Below are 8,952 nucleotides of genomic sequence, written 5' to 3'. Positions count from 1 at the left end.
GTCAGCCTGGTTGAATTCTGGAGCTCTGACCCTGTGTTCCAGCATTTTTAGTTAAGGAGACCATGTGAGGTAGCAATTGTACAACAGTCCACATAGCAACATTTCCTAAATTTCTTCTTCCCTAGATAGTTGTATTTTTTTTAAGTGATCAAACAGAATAGTATAAACTATCTACTGTTCCTAAGATGAATAAAAGTTTGGACCAGCCTCTTCCCTCATGTGCAGGCCTCCTAAACCTCCCTGTGCTAAAGCTCTGGGGACCTCTGACCAGTCTCTTCTGTCCATTCCCTGGGCTACGTGCCCGAGCTCTCAGGACTGCTGGGAATACCATACACTGGCCCCCAAGGTACCTGGACTGAGAACAATTGCTAAGATCGGCAACTCTCCCAACATCTTACTCCCAAAATACCACCACCTTCTGTGGGGAGGAAATGCTACTGCCAGCTTCCTGCTCAAATAGAAGCTGAAGAATAAAACGTGCCAGATGTCCTGCTGGAGTTGTCTGCTGTCGTTCCGCTCATACACGCCCTTTAAAGTCAGGGTATTGATCTGATCTTCTGGGCGGTCTTCCCAGTATGAGAGGGCCAGAGAGGGGTACGAGAGGAAGGGACGGAGAAGGCAGGGTGGGGCCTTGTGGTCTTAATTGTTTTAATTTGAAAAGTTAGAACTCTTGGGATATGGGAACTTTTAGAAATGTGAAGAAAATTGGCTAAAGTAAGGTAAACCTTTATTCCTTTGAGTAAAACCTTGCCATTAAACCTTTACTCTGAAAAAAGAAAATGTATAACACTATGCAATAGGTATTGTTATATAATAATACTGCCTTGTTTTTTTTAATACAGAACTTTGTTCTTTGGTGTATACTTTCATGTGTAGAGAAGTGGTACCCAGTGTTGACGTCACAGGGAATCATTGCCAGTAATTCTAGCACTGAAGATTTATGCACATATTTACATGAGAGTGTGCACGTAACAATATCACTAGCAAGTCCATATTCAAGTTGAAGCCCTTCCATTTCTCTCTTCTCTGGTCTGTAGCTGTAGCCACCCGCATGTACTGGGGAACCTTAGAAGGAGGTATGTAATGACCAATCATGGGATGAGGGAGCTCGCTCTGATAGCTTAGTGGTTAAGAAGCAGCCTAGTTGTGCTGCTAACTCAGAAGCTGTTGGTTTGAATCCACCAACTGCTTCGAGGGAGAAAGCATTCTCCTCTCCTGTGCTTTACAGCCTCTGAAAACCCGCTGGAGGATCAGCTATATATCGGTTCTGACTTGACAGCAGTGAGAGGGAGAGAGTCATGGGGTGTATCATATGTCTTAGACATTGTAACCAGAAAGCAGCAATCTTGGATTTGACCTTTGATCTCTGAAGTTTTAATCTCTTCCCTCCGTCCAGTGTCTCATTATGCAGGACTTTTTTCTGAGGGCTGTATCTGCCTGCTGATACGCAATCTGTTCCAGTTCCCTTGCAAACATCTTGTACAGTTATTGTCACAATTATTTTTGCAGTACTTAGTAACAGACAGCATATCTTCCAATTTACAGAACACAGAGATACGCATAATGGATATGTTAAAATGCTTGTTAATTTCCTAAATCCCCCCCCCCCAAAAAAAACCCTCTTACCAAAAACATGTAACTTCTTTACCCAGCTTTACTCTTAAAATTGTAGGCATATATACAGGAAATTGGAAGGATTTAAAGCTGGGAAACAAAAGGACCCAGGCCCTTAACCAACCATAATAGTTAGCATCTATGTTCCTGTCCCGCTGTGTCTAGGGTGGAGATAAAGAGCTTAGAACTGAGGGAGAGGGGTCTGAAACGTCTGGATAGTTCTGTAACGTCAGTTACCTAGAGGTTAAAGGTATACTTGTTGGCATTCTGACCACTAAGCTCTCCAGTTTCTCTGTCATAGCCCCTCACTCAGTACTCATCTATTGATGAATGTGATTTCCTGACTGAAGATTTCCATGGGTAAGTTCAGACAAGCTTAACCAAGTGCTTGTGATGCAACAATAGGTTAGCATATTGCTTAACCAAACCTTGCCTTAAAGCATTGATTCTTAATCTTGGCTCCAGGTTTGAGCTACCTAGAACACTTTAAAAAAAACAAAACCCAACAAACTCTTTTATACTGGTTTACTTACAAAGTTCGTATATATTGTTATTCACACTGGAACTTTCCTATTAACCCACCCCTTCCCCAGGACACTTTAAAATGCTCATTCTCAAATGTTATTCTCAAGTGTTGGAGGTATTTTTTTTGGGGGGGGGGGTTTGTTTAAGAATTCTGTGTGGTTACAGGTTGTACAGTAAAGTTTAGGAGCCACTGCTTGTGCATTCCGGTGGAGTAGGGCTGGCCCCAGTATAAGGATATAAATGACAATTTGTTATCTGTAGTTTCTGAAGAACAGGGAACTAACTCTGCAATGATTGGCACTTGAAGGTGCCCTTTGTCTACTACATGTGAAGATTTTAAGACCAAATTTACTTTTTCATTTGTATTTTATTTGAAGGTACCAAACCAGCTTGTGGGTAACATACTTTTATGTTCCTTATTCAACAAAATGACCTTGTATTTCATCTGCATATCTGGATTTGCACAAGCTTGCACCTAGTTTCAATTTCTGTCCCTCCCTCTTAATCCAGCACAAATCATATGAGTCTAGAGGATTCTTAAATAGATCAGAATTCAACTTTAATGAAGTCGAGGCCTCAAAGTCCACCCATTTCTTTGTGGTTGCAAGTAGGTCTGGTGTGACTGACCTTCAGTGTCAGAGTTGCCTTCACTTTTCTTGTCCCTGTGGGTCACTTCCTTTCTCCCCTGGTGGTCTTGCTAGGAGTGGATGGAACTTTGAAGCCTCATTTCTTAAACTGCCAAAAGTGATCCATCTTTTAGTTCATCTCACAAAGAATTTGTGAGCTAGTGGAGCAGGTCAGAGGGCCTCCTAACAGGAGCAGAGTCAAAAAGCCATTTCTATCTTCCAGTGAGCCCAACAGTTGTGTGGAAGTGGAACACAGGGACATGATGATGATATGTGACATCATATACAGGTGATTTGGAAGGATGGGGGAGAGACTTCTTCCACACAATCAACCACAGTGCAGAAAGAGGTGTCTTAGATCAAAGCTTGGTGCTCCTCTGTTGTGGCTCTCCTCCCCTTCTTGCCTTTCCAGAATCTTCCTTCTACACTTCCTCCTCCATCCTTACCATTTTGGGGTTCACAAGCCCCGTGGAGAACCTGATGGGAATTGTGGAGCCTCTCCCTGAAAAATGGGCATTGCGAAAAGGGTTCTGTGTGTATTGTGGAGCTGAACAAATTCCCTGGAACCAACCCATGGATTGTCTAGGATATAATGTTAGGGTCTTACTTGAAGGTATAATATTTAATTGCCGGTGACATTGGAATAAAAACAAAGATCAGTCTGGGGAATCCCTTAAGGATGTTGTCTAGACACAGTCTGCTAAATCTTTGCTGCTGCTTCATTCCCTTCCACAGCCCATCACAACATTTTCCTACCACCTGGGAACCTAGATGGGAAACCAGAAGGAATCTCTGATTTCCTGTGCATCAGTTGTCGATTATAACAATCTATAATGTGCACTTGCTTTGTGGCAGACATTGTGCTAAATTCCAAGGTGCCAAAGCAAACAAAATGTGCCAGACCTTGTTCTGTCATTTCCAGATTTATTTTTCAATTTTTTTTTTACTGGTTTGCACATAATTATTCATATATATTGTGTTTTATCATGTACTTTGTGTCTCATACAATCATTCATATATTGTGTATCATAGAGTCGGAACCAACCCGTGGGTTGACCCTCCTGTGGGTTTGCAGAGGCAGTTAATCGCACAGGAGGAGATTGCCCATCCTTCTCCTGGGGAGCAGCTGTTGGCCTGGAACCACGTGCTTTCGGGATTACAGAGAAGCTTCTTGCCACTAGGCTACCAGAGCTACCTTCATATTCATTATATTTTATATAGTTACCATTGCTCTTTTATGTGTCTTTTTTTTCTTCTTCCGTATTTCTCAATATGCTTTACTGAGTTCTTCATTTCTCCCCAGCTGCGTCACCTGTCGCTTACGCTTCTCTGCAGCCTGGAGGCGTGTGCTTGAGCTCCGTGCCTTTACCACACAGCCCTTGCTACCTTCAGTACTTGGCCTAACCTCATTTTCATATTTGTCTCAAGTCCCATCTCTGAGAAACCCCTGATTGCTCCCTGGCCAAGCTGGCACAGGGGCCTTTGAAACATTTAGAAGTATTAAAGAGCATGATGTAATTATCTAGAATTTTGCTCTATGTTTTAAAGTGAAGACACTTTAAAACTGGATCTAAAATAGTATTTATAATATAGTTCCTAAATGCTGTTACATATACTGTATACACTGAAAGTATATAGATAAACTACCCCAAGAAAAAATGGCAATATTTTATGTGGGTAAGTGACTTACAGTCATAGAGGGAAAATTGCAGGGCTTAGACTCAAAACTCAAGTCCTCTGGATGATGGGGTTATGAGGGAGTAAAATTTAAAAAAAAAATTCTGGTTTCTATAAGGAATGGAAATTTTATAGTCAGGAGAAAGAAGCTATTTACATTTTTAGTTTTATTAAGTATAGACAGAATCTCAATTTCCTGCTTTTATCAGATGTGGTGGACTGTACACTTTCCTTATTCTCCCATTTTCAACTTCCTGCTTCTGACGTCACATCTGATTGTCCTTGCATTCTATTATGCTTTGTATATTGTTTTGTTTGAAAAGTTGAAAATGTAAATATTCAAAATATCTTAGTATAGTTCCTTTTGGGAACAACTTTCTGATCTTGCTGACATTTCTGGTTGTCTGTCTTCCACCACTTGCATGAGTTGCTTTTAGCACATCCTAAGTTATTTTCAAATTTTCCATCCAGTTAGGTATAATCAATTGATTTTCCCTTTTTCTGGATATTTGTCTTACATGGACTTCCTACTTCAAGAGGTGTTTGATTTCTTCTTCATTGCACTGTAGCACATTTTTATATCTCTTGTGGGAAAGGGTACATGGAAGGTAAAATTGTTGAATGTTTATATATATATAAAGGGGTGATGTCATCTGTAGGGAGTTGCATTAACCCTGAGGCCACACCTCTGGCAGTTTGAATTGACCAGTCACTTCACAGGATAAAGTGGTTAATCTGTGTGATTTACAGACTTAGAAGCCAAATGGACGGAGTCACTTTAACTGGACAGCAATGAGTTGTTGTTTTTTGTTTTGTTTTTCAGCAATGAGTTTTGAGTACATATATGAATGTTTTTTTCTGCCTTCACACTTGACAGAGTGTAGAATTAGGATTGCAGCACAGCTTCTTATTACTAGGCCACCAGTACACTCCTGTACACTGACTGTAGAATTATAGGACGAAATTAACTCTCCTACAAGTTATAAGACCATGCTGATGACTTTTGATATCACCGATGTTAGTGAGATCTCTGATTTCTTAGTGGTTCTCACTTCTTTGACAATCAGTACATTGTTGTATGTGTTCCTCACCTGAATTTCTGGAAGCTTTAAAAGTCTTTGCATTATCTTGGTGTACTGAATTCCCTAACATACTCAATGGAATTTTCTAATGTAGTTACTCAGGTAATTCTAGTCTTGAAAAAATTGTGTATACTTGGCAGTTTACCCCTTCTATACTTTTTCTGTTTCTACTCCTTCTAGAGGCTTTGTCAGTCAAGTATTGGACCTCTAGATAGATCCTCTAATTCTTCCTCTCCTGTTTCTGTGTCCTTGTCTTGCTCTTTCTAGATGAGTCCTTTGATGATATGCCTAGCATTCTGATCAATTTTTTTTATTGCAATACCTTTGAAGCTGTTTTTCTTGAGTTTGTTTTTTTCTTTTCTTTTTCTTTTCCGTATTATATAGTTCTGTTTAAGGCTGTGTCTCTCAAATCTGAGTTAAAGTCTTACTGTGTCACCTAAATTATCTTGCACTTCCTTCACATTTGCTCACTAGGAAATGCCCTTGTAGGGTCACTAATGTGTGACAAGCTATTTCTCCGAAAGCCTCAAAATGTTAGAATGCACATAGCTTTTTGTCTGAGGATCATACATTTCTTTCGGGGGGAAAGAAAGTCGTAACATTTTTGTCTGCGGTTTGGCTGTTATAAGGGCTTAGGGAGAAAAGTGGAGTGTTTTAAATTTTTTAATTGCTTTATGTGGTAAAATGCATATGACAATTAGATCGGAACCTTAAGGGCAGTGAATTTATGTTAGTGAGGGAGAAACAACTCAGAAAACGGCTTGAGAATGGTTATACAACTCAGAATGTAATCAGTGTTCCTAAATGGTAGAGGTGGAAACTGTTGAATTGGTGTGTGTTTTGCTGTGTACATTCTCAACAATTAAAAAAAATAAATCTTAAATTTTTGAAAATTATGTCTGACGAACATGTAGTCTTTTTTTCATTGATTTTGCACGTCCAAGGAGCCCTGGTCACACAGTACATTTATATGGGCTGCTAACCACAAGGTTGCTGGTTCAGTTTCACCAGCCAGGCTGAGAGAAAGATGAGCAGTTTCCTATAAAGGCTCACAGCTTTTGAAACCCGTTGGGAGGTCGCCAGAAGTCAGATTTGATGCAACCCTGGTACATTTCATTGATACAGGGTGGGTTTTTCCTGTTAGGTGTGATACTATGATTAAGTGTATAGTTGTCACTTAATTTCGATTCCAAATTGTTTTACCACCGTTAACAGAAACTCAGTATCCCCTAAACATTGTCACCCCCCCCTTTCCTTTCCTTCCTGTCCCTGATGATAATTTAGAAGTTTTAGTTTCTCTGTGTTATATGGCCTTTTCCTAGCTATTTCATATAAGCAAAAACATCGAACTGTTTTCTTTTTGTGATTGACTTATTTCATTCAGCATAATATTTTCAAAGTTCATTTATGGTTTAGCATGTATAAGGGTTTCATTTTGCGCTATTCTTTATTTTCAATCACATTTTGTTAGCCTTTATTTTGTTCATGGTCATGTAGATGGTTTCTATATTTGACGACTGAGAATAATGAACCTTGTTGCATGAGTTTCTGTTGCCTTCCTCCTCAGAATTCTGGGCATGTGCTTGTAAACAGCTGTTTGTAAACAGATTCAAACAGACCCTTGTTTTAAGCTGCCTTCCTCCCTCCTGACCTGTATTGTACCTGGGGTTTCCAGGTCCCACATCTCTTTGAGATTGGACAGGATGGATCGTCTACGTCCTTCCGTGTGTCACATTCATTAGGTGTGCTACGTGGTTACTTCCTTTGTCCAGCTTTCTATTATTGCTTCTCCATCCATTTCTTCCTCCCAGAGGAGAATTGAGACCTCTTATTCCCTTGTTATTGATACATTTTAAACCATTTTCATCTATTAGTACCATTTCAGGATCTAAACCATTTCCCCAAATTGTTGAGGTACTCAAAGGAAGCTATCCTTAAGATGAGTAGCTGGATTCCCCATAAAAACATTCCTAAATTGTCCTTCAGCCAGTACTAATGTATGTAACAAAACATGCAGTGACAATGAAAAAATAGTAGTTGGACAAAAATTTATATACATGACAATGTTACAAGTTTTTAAACTTTTTTATAATACTTTTAATGAACAATGTTACAATTTTTAAGAAAAGTGAGTGGAGAAGAGAAGAACAAAGTGTCTGACTGTAGGGAGATGGTAGAATATTATGTAACCACTAAAAAAAGAAAAATCACATTTCAATGAATTATAGTAAATTCTTAAGATACTGAAAAATGTAGAGTACAAAATGAAACTGTGTGTACATAGAGCCTAATTTTCCTGCTCGTCTAAATTTTCTGCAAGGCGCCAGAGTATGATCAGGTGGGAGCAAATTAATAAACAGGAAAGCAAGCTGAGCTTGTACAGAGGATGGGGAGGTATGGGCAGTACCCATAGGGTCTGGAGAAACTAGGAGCTCAGTTACCAGTAATTTCAGCCAAGAAATAGGTGTAGTTTAGTGTGATTACAGGGAACTCTGGCAGTGTAGTCTCTAGGCAGTGGCACAAACCCAATGACAGCACCTACCGGCTAATATGCAGGAGAAAGATTGATAATTGTTTCTCCTGTCTGATTTATAGCTTCCAAAAACCTATTAAGAGAGTCAGTTGTGAATCAGTCCCAGCTCTGGAAGGCAGAGAGAGTGAGTGTGTGTATGTTACATGTCCTTCTGATTACAATGTTAGACTAGACAGACTGGCGAGGAGAGAAATATCTCCTGGAGACCACCTGTCCATCTTTGAACACAGTCCAGGAAAGGCCCTGGGATTCTCACCCTGGGCAGTTATGTGGGGGAGGAAGGGACAAATCTGTTTATTTTTTTTTTCTTGGTAGTTTTATTTTTAGTAAGCATTACATAACACAGACTTCTATAGTAGTGCTAGGTGACTGTGTTGTTTTTTCACTAACAGGAAGAATGCTTCTTTAGTCAATGTTCTCCAAACCCTTTGATACATAGTAGCGATTCACCCCAGAGATCCTCCTATCTCTTTCCATCAAACACCACTGGTATGGAAAATGAGCAACCCTTTTCTCCTTGCCACCGTTGGCGAACTTTTGGATGTTCGCGGTGGCTACTCCTGGCATGAACAAACACATCGCCATGACGGCGAGTCCAGGGAGAATCTTGTACCACGTCGTGACAGAACCTTCTCCCAAGTCCACCGAAAGGTGACCCTGTCGCAGCTCACAAATAGGATCAGTAGACCTTACAAGACTTGGAAGTTTGAACATCAAATTCCCAAGCCCAAAGTCTGGCCTTTCACATTCTGGTAAGACTTAGATAGAAAAATGGGGCCAGCCCCAGGATTGAGAGATTCTAGATTTTTTTTGTCCCTCTCTGTAACTGTCCTGCATTTGTACTGACAGGAGTCAGCATAATCCTCTGGGGAATTCAGTTGTGCTCTCTGAACTA

This window comes from Elephantulus edwardii, unplaced genomic scaffold (assembly GCF_000299155.1).
Source record: "Elephantulus edwardii isolate Elephantulus edwardi_28Jun2011 unplaced genomic scaffold, EleEdw1.0 scaffold00121, whole genome shotgun sequence".
Classification (NCBI taxonomy): domain Eukaryota; kingdom Metazoa; phylum Chordata; class Mammalia; order Macroscelidea; family Macroscelididae; genus Elephantulus; species Elephantulus edwardii.
Note: the sequence above shows the minus strand (reverse complement) of the source record.